The sequence below is a fragment of the Dermacentor andersoni genome, chromosome 10 (assembly GCF_023375885.2).
Source record: "Dermacentor andersoni chromosome 10, qqDerAnde1_hic_scaffold, whole genome shotgun sequence".
NCBI lineage: Eukaryota > Metazoa > Arthropoda > Arachnida > Ixodida > Ixodidae > Dermacentor > Dermacentor andersoni.
The window spans coordinates 98,988,030-99,002,096 of record NC_092823.1 but is presented as its reverse complement, the minus strand read 5'-3'; positions in this window follow the sequence as shown (position 1 = coordinate 99,002,096).

The window sequence follows — 14,067 nt, the reverse complement described above, 5'->3', positions numbered from 1 at the left end:
CGGCGGAGTATCTGGTGTTCACTCGGCAGGCGCCCTCCGCGGAACACTGTAGCCGCGTGGGAAAATGGCTCCCGGGGACTACGCGGCGTCGGACTTGCCGGAGACAAGCCCTGACTTGCCCCGAGCTGACACGGCATCTCTTCTCTTTTTCTGCTCGTTCCGTTGCGCTGCAGGTTTTTGCTGGTGGCTCAGCTGCTTGCATGAGTTAGCCGCAAATTAGGCTATATGGCTTCGTTTAGTGAGTGCAGAGCAAATCAACTGTAAGCGATGAAATAGTCTGTGCAGGAGAGCGCCAACTCATGTCGTCTGCTGTTTGTTTCCGCGACATCGGTCGTCTGCTCCGCAGGCTTCGGAGCAGACGTTTGCCATTCGGGCCACGGAGTTCGTCGTCTGAGTTTGGTCGTCTGTTTCTCTGCGTCCGGGCGACATTCGATTTCACAGGCAGGTAACAAAAAGACGGCAATAAGAACTTTATCTTTTGCAGAAATGACACTTGAACATATTTCACGTGAAACAGCGCAAAAGGTTCAAAGTGTGTGTACCAGATTATATCCTAATAAAAACAAGTCCCTCTTGTGTGGACGTCCGCTGACCGAACTATAGCAGCAAATGCATAGGCGTGCAGCAGACTAAGCGAATTTCGTTTAGAATATTAAGTGGCTCGAAAAAGTAAAAAGAAAAGCGCTGAGAGATCGCACAAGAACGTAGACTGCATGTGTTGCCGCTTGGAAGGCAAATGCAGAGGTGCTTCGACGCCTAGTGCAGCAAGTGCGCAATCGCAGACAAAGTAGGCGCGTGGGAAAGAGACTGCATGTCCGTGTCTTGCCACCGTTCGGCCAATCCAGTATATACTAGTTTCTCCTCCCGTATCGAGCCAGTTTTCTCGTCGGATCCAGCTCGCAAACACCTCCGAAGTGTTTGTTATTAGCATTCCACTGCGCTCTCCATTTCATTCGGGCGAGTTCGTCTGCAAACCCACTCGTTTTTCGTCTGCTTTTCAACTTTCTCCATTTTCTTTTGTTGGGCCCTGTTTTCTTTCTTCTGTCGTCTGCACCGCGCCGGCGCAAAGCAGACGCGGTCATTATTTGTCCGCATAGCGGCGTCCGCATTCCTAGCAGACGACGCGCTGCTTTCTGAAGCTAGCCGACCGGCCAGCCGGCCTTTGTGTGAAAACAAACGGGCAAGTCCGCGTATAACGCTATACTTACGCGGACTCTCCTAAATTACGGGGAAACTTAAAACAGGCCACGAGCAATCGCTCGCGCAGCTGCGTATACATGTACGCGCACGTGCTCTCGCTCAATGACCAACTCGGCGAGGCGCAGCGCTACATTTTTTTTTTGTGTGTGTGCGTGTGTGTGTTCGTAAAGGCGACCCGCGAATATGACTTCAATTACCGCGGCATTCGCACTGCTATTTCGTCGAGTGGCTCGCGAGCTGCCAGTGAGCGCGCAGAAGGAAATTCCACTGGTTTCCGCATCCGCGTGTGTTTTGAGATCCACGCACGCGAACGGAGGAAGTGAGAGGCTTCCGTCTCACTTCCTTTCTTTGCGTTTTCTTTCGCCTTCGTTCTCGTTTGTTCAGAAATCGCGACATGAGACATCAGACATGTGAGAAAAGTGTCACTCTTTGGATAATGTGGTGTAAAGTACAAGGGGGGGAGGGTATTCTGCAAGTGTCCACCTAGGGGACATGTCCATTTCGTCTGCTGCTAAAGTGCTGACTGGCTGGGAGTGCCTGTCTCCTTCTGACGCGTAGCCCAGCCCAGCCAATCAGAACTTCAGCAGCAGACGAAATGGACATGTCCACTGGATGGACAGTTGTGGAATACCCCTCCCCCCTCTCCACGGTACGCACCTTCAGCTGGCATGGGCTATACTTCTGTTCGCACAGCAAACAAAATGAAATCTTAATAAGCGCCGAAGAGCAATAGATACAGCCGAAGAGCACGAACACAAAGTCCTGTTGATTAGTCCAGCAGGAGCAGGAAAGAACGGGAGAAGGCAGGGATGTTAACCAGAAATGTGTCTGAACACTAATCCAGGAGGCCACTGAATATACTACAGGAAGAAGCACTAACATGTACAAGCATGCATAAACGCATACAGCTCCGCAAGTTAACAAAGGTACTTGAATTTGTCACTTAACAGTTTTGCAGACGAGTTGATCACAGCATAACTGCGTAACACCATTAACCAAGTTGAGCTTTCACGGCGCATTTGACACGAAGATTTAGTTATAAGCCTAAGATGTCTGTATTTTCTATGGGGAAACTTAACGGCGTTAGCGTTATGCAGGGCACTCGCCTAGTTTCGATGCTGGTGAAATAAAGCGGCCGATCACGGAGGCTGTGCAATCATAGGCGTGGGCGGACCGATTCTGCTACCAGTGCTGAATATGTGTCCTTCCAAGCCTTTTAACGCTTCGAACGACGTAAAGCTGTGCACGTCGATGGGGGTTTATGCTTCAGAAAGCCTGGCGTGCTAAACACGGGCACTACGCAGAAGACTTCGCGAAGTTCAACACAAACGGCCTTAGATAGATAGATAGATAGATAGATAGATAGATAGATAGATAGATAGATAGATAGATAGATAGATAGATAGATAGATAGATAGATAGATAGATAGATAGATAGATAGATAGATAGATAGATAGATAGATAGATAGATAGATAGATAGATAGATAGATAGATAGATAGATAGATAGATAGATAGATTTTGCTTTATGGCGAAAGAGCGAGGCATGGCCAAAGAAAGCCAGCATGAATGTCGTTTGTGTTGTCGTCTCGTCGTTCTTCTAGAGCCGCGGACAACACATGCTCACCACAAATGCTGTTTGGACTTATCCCCAAGGAAGTATAATCAAGTGCGTTAGCTGACCTATATCGTGATAAAGCTACTGCATCGAGTTAGAGGGATAGGAATTACATCATTTAACAGATTCTGGAGGTGCGTGCCTCGCCACATAATATACGCCTAGCGAGCAACTCCAGATGACGGCAGTGACGTATGAAATGACGCATTCATACGTAGCGCACACGCATACGACATAGACGAACATACAACACCACTGTAGCTCCAAGTGTCTGCCCCATGGTGTTTGTTTGTTTATTTGTTTATTGACAAAACAACGCTCAAGAGCGGTTTGTCTTGGTGCCAAGGCAAAAGGCGGCACTAAAAGCCACCTGACTAGGCCTTTGACACCAGACAGCGCGTGCAGCAGACAACATGAGCGCAACATGCTTCAAAGCACACTGCAAAATATCAAACACATAAAAATTAATGTACACGCACAGAGTATCAAACACGATATAGCAATATAAGGAAGAATGACAGAATTAGTCGTCAACACAATCATTATAAACATGACACATTAAGGCCGATGGACTACAATTGGATTGAAGAGAACAAAACAAATGTACAGCAAAATTACAACTGTTGGAGGAAATACATTTTAGTTAGTTTTCTGAAGGCAAGCAAAGAGGGAGAACTCTCCATTGTATCTAAAAATGATGGATAACAATTCAGAAGGTTCGGAATTTGCCATTTTAATAATTGCATACCGTATCTAGTGCTCGTTTTAATGTTTACGAAGTTTTTGTTTCTCAAATGATATGGTGTCTCCGTATTTGTATATGTATGAAAGAGCAGCTCACGACTTGTTTTGACTTCGAGAGAAATCAATTCCAACAAACGCTGTTTATACAACATTTCTATATGAAGTATCCGGTTCTCGGCAAAGTGTGGGGATGTACGATCACGACTAAATACATTTTGAATGAATCGTACACTTTTATGTTGCACTATGTATAGTCTTTCCAAATTATACTTTGATGTAACCCACCAAACTAGTAGACAGTACTGTATACGGGAATGTACTGTACTAAAATAAAGCTTCCGTTTTAATCTTTGTGGCAACAGTGTCCGAAGTCTATTTAGCATTCCAACGAGAAAGGCTAAGATCGCCTTCACTGAGCGCGAAACACTTGAATCTCCGCTGCAAAGACCAAGTACACATAGGGTGTAACTCAAAGGATGCGTCTGTTTCTAGGTGCAGGGAATAGCAATGACTAAGTATCAGCTGTTTGCAAAACAAGTTCGTCCGGTTTTTCTTCTTTAACTTGCGACTGTGTTGCTTAAGGTTACAACCCTTCCCCCCACTCCTTGAGCAATATAAAGGATAAAACACCTAAATTATTTTCAGGAGCTCGTAGTGGCTAAACATATATGTGCACGCCCCGCATGAAAGCGTTATCCCAGAATAAACGTTCATCGGGAAAGGTACTTGCGGCCGTGTTAACATCTCAGGTTACAATTCACGCATTGGTTAGCAACCGTTGCTTAAGACGTAATGCGACGTGCCACGTTTGCCCACGGCGATCGAGAAAAAGATGTGACAGCTGTTCTCGGCAAAGTGTGGGGATGTACGATCACGACTAAATACATTTTGAATGAATCGTACACTTTTATTCTGCACTATGTATAGTCTTTCCAAATTATACTTTGATGTAACCCACCAAACTAGTAGACAGTACTGTATACGGGAATGTACTGTACTAAAATAAAGCTTCCGTTTTAATCTTTGTGGCAACAGTGTCCGAAGTCTATTTAGCATTCCAACGAGAAAGGCTAAGATCGCCTTCACTGAGCGCGAAACACTTGAATCTCCGCTGCAAAGACCAAGTACACATAGGGTGTAACTCAAAGGATGCGTCTGTTTCTAGGTGCAGGGAATAGCAATGACTAAGTATCAGCTGTTTGCAAAACAAGTTCGTCCGGTTTTTCTTCTTTAACTTGCGACTGTGTTGCTTAAGGTTACAACCCTTCCCCCCACTCCTTGAGCAATATAAAGGATAAAACACCTAAATTATTTTCAGGAGCTCGTAGTGGCTAAACATATATGTGCACGCCCCGCATGAAAGCGTTATCCCAGAATAAACGTTCATCGGGAAAGGTACTTGCGGCCGTGTTAACATCTCAGGTTACAATTCACGCATTGGTTAGCAACCGTTGCTTAAGACGTAATGCGACGTGCCACGTTTGCCCACGGCGATCGAGAAAAAGATGTGACAGCTGTGTGTCCCCAACTCACAGTACGTGAGCGTTTAAACCGGCTTTCGCGAGTATGTGACGATCTACTTAACCGGCATCTCGCCGTAAACTTCAACCGTTGCTGGCCCTGCCGAACATGGCATGAACCGGAAATCTGTAATACGATACATCTCGCGGTACGCGCTTACATTTACTTTTTTTTTTTTTTGCCAAGTCACTTGACGCAGGCCAACTCTGCGTAAATGTACAGTGCATATAGTTCACTGTTAGAAAGTACCGGCACTTACTGTTATGCCACCGAATATCGCTAAGATAAAGCATAAATGCAACCTGCCTAATGTGTTTTTATGCATGTAACTGCGCGTCCTATGAGATCACTTCGGCTAATTCTTTCCGATAAAAGGCGAAGAAGTGTTTTAGAGTTATCCTTGCCTTAATACTGGTCAGGTTTTCCCTTCGAGAGCGACTACACTGCGCAAATAATGGTCAAGTATTCACCGATTACGCGGTGAGATAACAGAGCATCAGGGCCCGATGCGGTAAATACCTACAACATGCCTTGATTGCGCATGGTAGCGTGAATTCGTGAGTTTTGTGTTTTGGCAGGCCCTGAACCCTCAGTTTTACCCCGTATTTCGTTCAGCCCTCTCTGAATGTTTTCTTCTTCTTTCTTTTTCTCTCAAGAAGCCAGGTTACCTTTCATCGGATCTGCAGGGGCGAGTAAAAAAGAAAAGGAAGAAAACAACAATATGGCAGAGAAAATTCGAACGTCGTAACACTGGGACTTATATATATATATATATATATATATATATATATATATATATATATATATATATATATATATATATATATATATATGTATAGTACTACACGGGAGATCCGTTTTCGCTGCTGAATACACTCGTACAGCGACCCGCTCAAACCCACTCTCAAAAGCTTGGAACGAGGCGATACGTGTTCCCCTGCCTGCCCACGTGAAATATGTGTTTCTGATGCGAGAAAAATTGCAACGTTTCGCACCGGAAAGGGGAAACGAGGAACGGATATCGCTCGTTGAGGACGGAACGACGCTCTTCGTGCGTCAAATACTCCGAACCTGCGCCGGTTTCCGCGTGGTGTGTACGTATGCGATGCGGTTCGGTGCAGCATATCGCCCAAGCCTGCCGCTTTGAGTTGACCCCCCGGCTGGGTCGGCGATACATATATAGTTGCAGCCTGAGCAAGGATCGTGTAACGATTCTATGCTCAAATTATTAGCTTATCGCGCTTCGTCTGTGAAATAATTTGCACCCTTAAACGTGAACTGGGGGGGGGGGGGGGGGCTGTAAATTGGTCTATAACTCAGACCCCCAAGACCTGTAAAATAATTTGCGCCCTTAAAATTGAATGAGGGTATAAACTTGTCCATAACTCAGACCTTTACACTTTATTTATGGGTAAGGGTGTGAGTTATGGACAGATTTACACCACCAGTTCACTTTTGAGGGTGCAGATTATTTTGCAGTGTACGTTACTACCGCTATCGGCCAAGTCGTGAGCAGTGAACGTTAAGAGAGGAATGAAATCGAGCAATATGAATCTTTACATCACCCTGCGGAGTCTTGGAAGCGACGCCAAATAGTGAAACTAAACCAGTTACGTGCACTGATAACGTACTGTTTCAAGATCCTGTTTTCATTCTCTTGGCTGAAATAGAAGGTTGGCTTCAGTCAGTTATTGAAAAAAGGAAATAACAATTAATGAAGACCAAAATTTTCTTTCTATCTTCTTTTAAATTTCGCGGCGACACGCATGAGTGTCGTCAGTGCGACGTTATTACAGTCGGAAGCCTTTATAACTAAGTGCTTGGGGCCTCCGAAATTATTCCTTATACCGGTCACTTCGCTGTAGAAGTGTCGCACCGCGAAGCTCACGGTAGAACCGGGACAGAATCGTTCCTTCGTTATACAGGTCATTTCGCAATATAAAGGCGTCGGTTGCAGAGGCGCTGGACCGTATATTCCCAAAGCACTTTCTCGGTCTTGGGCCGTTGCGGCGCAGGAAATGTCAAAACCTGCCGTAGAGCACGCAGCCTGACATTCGGAGAGACAGAGATAGCAAATGATAAACGAAAGGCAGGGAGGTTAACTAGGACTAAGCCCGGCTGGCTACCCTACACTGGGGAAAGGGAAAATGGGAGGGAACAATTAAAAGAAGAAGAGAAATTAAGTCCACTGGGGATGTCATTCGGTCACTCAGTCCGGATCACAGACGGTGACTCAACCCGGTAGCTTTCAAATATCGCAGCCTGACGTTAGGATTTACCAGTGTGTGTATACTAGCAGACTTTTAGTGCTCGGAAATTCAACGCTCACTCCGATACCGCGGTCTGCACACTTTCTGCGCCGACTGCGTACACTCCGCTTTACCGAGCGGCCGTTAAACGGTGCGACGTTGCACGCAACAGCAGAAGGTGAAGTCTAGAAGGACTTTGTGACAAACGACTCAAATCTGCGGCCGTCTCCTTTACTATTTCTTTTGAGCGTTTCGTTCTTGTTCTTTCTTTTTTTTCGTGTCCTTTATGAATGGTCTCAGCACGATTCCGGCTGGACGCCGGTATTACCCGCACCGAATCATACAGGCGGGAAAATCGAGACGCGAGCTTGTGATACCCGGGCTGTAGGGAAAGAAAAGAAAAGAAAAGAAAAGAAAACCATTTGCGCGCAGGGAAAGCGGCGTATACGGTCGGGTGACTGTATAAGGCGTGGTTCTCCGTTTTCTTTATTTTTTTATTTCGCCGTTTATTTTTTTAAAGCGAACCTTTCCAGGCGAATTCTGCCGGGCCTTGCAGACTGCGGCGGCGGCTGCTCCTGTTGCAGTTGCCGCCGCTTCCACCGCCGAATAGCTCAAGCACAGGGCAGCACTCGGATTACGAGTGGGCTTGTATGTATAGCCTCATCTGCGCTATCCCCACAGATGCGGCGGTGACCGGCTCCTGTTCTCTATACGCAACGAAAAACGGCATCTAAATATCCCCACGGTACACACACGTACGCCTTCGAGCTATAGCGCAGGATTTCTTTATTAAAGCGAAGCCTCTTACGCCATCTTTCCCGGGGTCCGACGCGTCTGCTCCTTGTCCCGAGTCAAAGCTGGGCCTGCGTCTGGGAGAGAGAAAGCAAGGAAAGGAGAGGCAGGGAGGTCAATCAGAAGAGCATCCGGTTTGCTACCCTGCCCTGGGGGTGAGAGAGAGAGAGAGAGCACCGAGTGGGCTTTACACCGACTGGTCTCGAGACCGTTCACCGAGTCAAAGATACTCGGACGGTAGCCGCACCCGTCACTGGCACGAAAAGCGATTCGTGCACTAGTGCAATACTTGAAGTGCACCGGCTTAGGAGACCGTCTATAGTTGTCCCTGTGTATATATAGTGTCCCTCCCATGCTCCTGCGTCAGCAGAGTGCGAAAGTAAAGTGGGCCCGTCGCACAGAGTCGGCGAGACGAAAAGTGAGCCGATCCCGCATTACGGGTGTGCTGCTCGATCGCCTGGACCACGTGATCGGGCGGTGCACGGGGGGCTTTCCACGTCTTGACGATTTGCCGGGCTGTCGCTGTTGCGTTGAGCTTGATTCTGTATCGAAAAAAAAAAAGAAAGACAGAAAATACCGATGTTCCCCATAACTCCGACATCCAACAATCACATTTACCATAAGGGGATTCCATATAAGAACCTCTATGTTGCCATCTGTCTTATAACGGTACTGGATTATTGGATACAGGAGTTCTAGGGCATAAAACATGTTCCAATTGGTTTGTAGCCTGTGTCTAGTTCTAAAGAGGGCTTTACAAGGAAGTGCCGGCCAGCGACTCTGGTTCGAGCCATGAAAACGGTGCTAATTCGCATTGCTTGTTAGCCATCGTGAAAAAGCATCTCTAAAGAATGTAGGCAGGAAAGAACAGAAGGAGGGGGAGGGGTGAACAGGTTCGTGAATCGAGCGAATCTTGAGGCAATTTTTGACGCCACGGATGTTGTAATATTACTTCTTACACGAAATGATTCACAATTTTATTGACTTTTATTTTTTCTTTCGCGACAAAGTTGCATTCTTGCGTATGCAAAAACTTGGAGGCTGTGCCGTTTCGATATCTTCATGCACCATCATCATCATCATCATCATCATCATCATCATCATCATCATCATCATCATCATTATTATTATTATTATTATTATTATTATTATTATTATTATTATTATTATTATTATTATTGACAAACATATGATACTTTGGCCTACAGTATGGCGCGGACGGCTCCTTGTTAGATGACAGAACGTAAAATGTTGCTACTGTCGTCCAATTAAAAAGCCCGTGTCAACAACTGGCATAGTTAAACAAAGCTTGTGTACAACCAAAACGAACAAGCAAAGTATTACTTACGTGCATGTTTACACCGCGTGGCAGCAAAGCCCCAGGCACTCAAAATCAGCTAACAGTGTACCCTCATCTCCTTTCTACCTCTGTTTAGTCCACTGTGACAGCCTCCAGGTTATATGGCAGTGTTGGGTTCGGAGGATGTTCTTTTTTTTTTTTTTTCAGAGCAGTGTCGTGCGGAATTATATAGTAGACAGCTTTGTCAGTATCCAAGTGCAGCATCCGTGCACTTGGACACGGTGCATTGACCCGCTTTACTTCTCTGTTTCTTCTCTTTCCCACCACCTGCCCCGTCCGGCAGCACAGTTGAAGCATACGCATGAGACAGTTGTGGGAGCTTAGTGAGACGGTCGCCATGACCTTCGCTCATCTCTCGAGAGCCCCTATAACTATACACTGAGCTTGCATAAATTGACCGTCAACTTCTTCAAAAACGGAATTTATATTTAAAGGTCTCAGAAAAGTTACAAGTATTTGGCGTACAGAAGGTCCATGTTACCATAGGCCTTCGCACAGAGGAAGCCGACGGGGGATGGGGGGGAGCGGGGAGGGCAAGCGTCCTTGTTTGGCAAGCTTAAAGAGTAGAGGGGGGGGGGCGAATTCAGTGCAGTGTATCCAATTAAATTTATTCGGCATCGTGTCACATGCTGCCAGGAGCACAGACAAAAAGCCACAAATGCACGGCTGTGCAGAGGGATCTGTGCTCCCTTGCACGTTATTTTCACGGAATATGAAACAGGAAGCAAAGTTGCGGCGGATGCTACGACGGGATCTCATCTGCATAGTTGGAAATCGTCGCCTGACAGCATATATAGGGACGCTTGCAGCCAGGTATTTAGGGGTGGGATAGACAAAGGCCCTCCCCTGCTCCAAAGCCAAAGCATTCTTCTTCATAGCAGACTACAGTGCTGATGAAGCGGCCAGCAAGGTCTGATTCAGAAAGGCGTTTCGTTTCACTAACACCTGAGGTTTACCCGTTGGAGACGTCCCTTTCAGGAAGAGGTTCCAGGAAAGCTTGATTTGATCGATGGACAGGGGAGAGGGGGTGCGCGCTGAGAGGCAGTCATGGTCGTCCCTAATAGAAAGCCCTGCGCACGCCCATGCATGTCACCGTGTAGTATTCGAGTCAGGCAATGCGTCAGTGTCACTTGTCAGCGCTGCACGATATCGCGCAAATAGCTACGCATCTGTCAAGGTGTCACATCAGGCGTAGCCCTTGCGGCGAGCCTAAGGACTGCGTTGCGACATCCCGCTTGTACGTTGCGCAAGAGAGGCGACAGATGGCGCGAAACGACAAAAGGGCGACGACGTCCGTGACGTGCCAACCCCTTGGCCGAGTGGCGCCACCTACGAAGCAGACGACGGCAGCGGCAGAAGAAGAAGTAGCAGCGGGCGGATGGATCTCAGCGTGCAGCTTTCAGAAATAGAGTCGAACACTCACTGTTCACAGCACCCAGGCGCCTTGGGTCGCCGCCGCCGAAAAGCATTCCCTCGCGTTGCCGGTTATTTTCGGGAAGAGGACGGGCGACATTTTTTTCTTCTGCTGCTTCTTTCCTTCCCGTCTGCTTTCATTCTTGCCGCTCTTGCTCATCGCCGACGACGCCATCCGCGTTCTGTTGTCGTCTGCTAGGCGACCAGGGCGTCGCCATCTTGAACTCCGGGGCGTCGGGTCATGTTTTGCGCTTCCACCACTCCGCGGCTCGAATAGGAACGCTGAATTTGGCTTCAAGGGATCCAGCGAGAACTCGACAGTTGACATTATGGCATTTTCGTTTGCTAGCTTCCGTGCGGAAGCGGCGTTTATTGGCCACAGCTACGGTCTTGCTGCCGCCAACGGTGCAAGTCCAAGCCCTCACGGTTAATTGCCGCGGTGTTCTTGGAGCGTGTTGGTTAGTCTGTCGATATTTGGCATTTTGGACATTCTGGACATAAGAAAAGCCGTACTAATGCCTAGAACATTTTGGACTCTTAACAGCGGGCATGTTTCGCCTGGCGAACTAAGTACGCCCTTCCGGTGGCAGTTGCCAGCCTGCTCCTCGCTTTCCCTTTCCTGTCAAATGTACATATGTTTTGAAAACAAATAACAATAATGAAGTACGTATACATTTGTATCTGTAATTTGCTGTGACGCCGGATTACCTTCAATGTTACGACAGCGAAGCAGGGTGGGTGTACACAAACAAAAAGAAAGAAAGAGGGGGAAGAGCATGATGAAAGTGCATCGGTACATGCCCCCTCTTTTTAGATGTTCCTGATTTGCAACTATTTTCTTTTTCTAGTTTGACAGAGAAAAGTCTTCAGTGTTTCTGTTTGACAGCCGTACAGGCAAGTTGCTCAGAATGACGTCTCTATAATTTGCGGTGACGCTGCATTTGGTCCAGTCAACAAATCAAATTTCGGCACAGTCTAATGACGCAGATTTGCTCTAAAAGCAAGGTCAACACACCCTGAGAAATACCCAGCAATCACGTGGCAAATACTTTTGTTTTAAGAGGCTAAATGAGACGAATTAAGTGCGAGCACTGTCGTCTGCTGACTGTTATCATTGCTCACCGATATGCGCCTCGTGAACAGCTGTTCCAGGTTACTTTGGCTGGTGTTGTATCCATCCATACACCGTGCAAAAAAAAAAAAAAGAATTGCAGTCATCATGCTGTCTCGACTGTCGTACGCTAGGGCAACGATAAATATCTACAATACATTGAAGAAAAGATATATGTCATCGCGTATATTAAAAATCCTACATTTTCCGCAGAAGACGTTGTCGTCGCTTTTGTTGTATGGCGATGTCGCGGTTTTTCTTGTTCTTTAGAGATTCCCATGTTTCCTTGAGTAGCCGTTTCTTGTTATACGCGTTTTCACACAATAGAAACGTAGTCAACGTTAGTTTAAGTGTAGGTAGGTAGGATTAAAGTGAAGCCTAACTTGAGAGGTTGGAAGTAGTACCCCTCCGGGTGCTCCATTAAACTTTGACACAAAAAAGTAAGACCTGTTTGACAATTAAAAACAAAACAACAAAAAGCTAACAAAATTCGCAACTTCTAGTATTTCCGAAATATACTCGCACTTCAGGCACAAAAGCGTCAATGAAGAACGCAGACGGGATCTCCGCCGCGACGGCTTAGTGGCTGTGGTATTGCACTGTTGAGCTCGAGGTCACAGGTTCGACCCCGGCCGCGGCGGCCGCATTTCCACGGGGGCGAACTGTAGAAACGCTCGTGCACTTAGGCGCACGGTGGTCAGAAAATTAAACCCAAGTCCCAACACTGCGGCGCGCCTCATAATCCCATCGTGGTTTCGGCACTTTGAAAGCCCCGAATTTTAGAGAGAAAGCTCTATCACGCCATGTCTCGCAAAGTCGTTCATCGCGTCGCAATGACCTTGAGCCGCCGGAGCGCAAGTCTGGCAGGTGTGACGTCATGTCACGCGATCCACTACGGGGAGGAGTCGCAGATGCGCTCGCTCGGAGCTTCGCCACTGCGGTGTCACGTGACTAGGCGAGGTTTTCAACGGCTGCTTCGCCGGCGCTTGGCCGCTAAGCCTCGCCATGGAGGGCGCGCCGGCTAGGCTGTTTGTGCGTGCGCTTCAGCGCAAGCGACAAGCTGAATCCAATCATCCACTAGATATATCTAGATGGCAGGCTGCGAAATCTCAAGCAAAGGCAAAGTTGCCCGCTGAAACATCGGAGCAAAGCGAGGCCAGATTAGCACGTTATAGAGACGCTTAATAAGCGCAGAAGCGTGCCAAGATCGAAGCTACTGAAGCTGCCGCCGTCGTTCGGCAACACGAACAAGGAATAGGAGACATGGATGCAAACAATGGCACCCGTAACGAACATTTGACGAACCACTCCCATAAACTGGCGGCAAGCTCGGCTGCGACGGCTAGGTTTCGCCGCGACTTCGCGGACAACCCGTTCGACAGCGTGTGTGACGTGTGTGAAATACTGTGGCCTAACTTTGATGAAACATTGCGTTCATGGTCGCAAAACCAAGCCAAAACACATTTTGCTCGTGATAACTATGGGTTCACAAGAGTTGAACCTCAGCCAACTTTTACAAACTTTCGCAGACGTAGCCATGCCCGTTGCCGCCAGGCGTCGTCGTTCAGGCGACAAACTAACGACAAACAAGCCAGCGGGACGCCATGTTTGTTTGCACACATTTCAAAACGTGCGCGACCGTGCGGAGAGAGCCCTAAAAATATACCCGACTCTTTGCCACCTCTCAGAGAGAAGCAGCAGCCGCTTTCGCGACGCCCACGTTAAGGCCTGGGTTTGGTGCCAAGCGCGCTGTTTATTCTTTCTGTAATTACGTAAGCGGCATATACGAGGTAGGAGATGATGGCGCGGCGACGTTTCGAAATTGCGGAAGACCGACACGGGCCGGTGTCCGCCGTGGTCTCTGTCGCGTGCGATGCCCCGACGAGTGCGGCATTTCTGAGCGTTAAAGCCCCTTAAATTTCGTAAGGTAGCGACACCCTCCTCCTCCGCCTTCACTCCTCCTCGTTTCTCCTCTTTTTCACGCTCCCTCCTCGACCGTGGCGCCGCCTACACCGCCCGAGCGTAGCAACGGCGCCAACATGCGCTCCTCGCCACTCCG